This window comes from Rhinopithecus roxellana, unplaced genomic scaffold, assembly GCF_007565055.1.
Source record: "Rhinopithecus roxellana isolate Shanxi Qingling unplaced genomic scaffold, ASM756505v1 contig489, whole genome shotgun sequence".
Lineage (NCBI taxonomy): Eukaryota > Metazoa > Chordata > Mammalia > Primates > Cercopithecidae > Rhinopithecus > Rhinopithecus roxellana.
Window position 1 is genome coordinate 47,825 of NW_022143636.1, and position 1,593 is coordinate 49,417.

Below are 1,593 nucleotides of genomic sequence, written 5' to 3' on the forward strand. Positions count from 1 at the left end.
TCCTATAACTATTATATCTATTATGTCTATATTTTATACCGATATGTATTATGTCTATATTTTATACCTATATCTATTATATCTATTATGTCTATATTTTATAACTATATCTATTAAATCTATTTTGTCTATATTTTATATCTATATCTATTATGTCTATATTTTATACCTATATCTATTATATCTATTATGTCTATATTTTATACCTATAATTATTATATCTAATATGTCTATATTTTTACCTATATCTATTATGTCTATATTTATATCTATATCTATTGTATCTGTCTATATTTTATACCTATATCTATTGTATCTATTATGTCTATATCTTTTTTTTTTTAACAGGCTTAATTCACTTTATTTTTCTTGTAAAAAAAGCCTATGTTGTAGCCACAGCTGGAGCCTGGGTCCGCTGCACGGAGACTCTGGTGTGGGTCTTGACAAGGTGGTCAGTGAATTCCTGATAGGTAGACTTGGTAAACACAGTCTCCTTCCACACGTCAGGGGTCAGGTAGCTGTAGGTCTTAGAGATGGCATCAAAGGTGGCCTTGGCGAAGTTGCCCAGGGTGGCAGTGTAGCCCCGGGCTGAGGTGTAGCAGTCATCAATACCAGCCATCATGAGCAGCTTCTTGGGCACAGGCGCTGAGACGATGCCAGTGCCCCTGGGTGCAGGGATGAGGCGCACCAGCACAGAGCCACAGCGGCCTGTCACCTTGCAAGGGACGGTGTGGGGCTTGCCGATCTTGTTCCCCCAGTAGCCTCTGCGCACCGGGACAATGGAGAGTTTGGTCAGGATGATGGCCCCACGGATGGCGGTGGCCACCTCTTTGGAGCACTTAACACCCAGGCCGACGTGGCCATTGTAGTCCCCGATAGCAACAAACGCCTTGAACCTGGTGCGCTGACCAGCACGGGTCTGCTTCTGCACCGGCATAATCTTCAAAACCTCATCTTTGAGAGAGGCCCCCAAGAAAAAGTCAATGATCTCAGATTCCTTAATGGGCAGAGAGAAGAGGTAGATCTCCTCCAGGGACTTGATCTTCATGTCCTTGACCAAGCGGCCCAGCTTGGTGACGGGCATCCACTCCTTATCCTCGGCCTTGCCTCCGCGAGCTCCGCGGCCTCGGCCCCGACCCCGTCCACTGCCGCGACCCCGGCCCCGGATGCCACTGCCGAAACCTCTGCGGAAGACACCGCGGTTCCCCATCCCAGGGCCACCAGGGCCTCCGGACCGCCCCGCTGCACCGGCGTCATCCGCCATTTGGTGTTTTCTCGGAGAAGAAGCTAATGTCTATATCTTATAGACATATCTATTATATCTATTATGTCTATATTTCATACCTATACCTATTATATCTATTATATCAATGTTTTATACCTATATCTATTAAATGTATTATGTCTATATTTTATAGCTTTATCTATTATATCTATTATGTGTATATCATATACCTATATTTATTATATCTATTATGTCCATATTTTATACCTATATTATATCTATTATGTCCATATTTTATACCTATAATTATTATATCTCATATGTCTATATTTTACACCTATATCTATTATGTCTATATTTTATACCTA

At 41.9% G+C, this 1,593-nt stretch overlaps 1 pseudogene across 1 annotated transcript; it reads right to left on the reverse strand.

Moving 5' to 3' along the window:
- Nucleotides 1–328: 328 nt before the first annotated feature.
- Nucleotides 329–1,268, reverse strand: LOC115896104 (annotated as a pseudogene). The gene has a single exon (XR_004056075.1). The product of XR_004056075.1 is annotated as a 40S ribosomal protein S2 pseudogene (transcript).
- Between the last annotated feature and the right edge of the window lie 325 nt (nucleotides 1,269–1,593).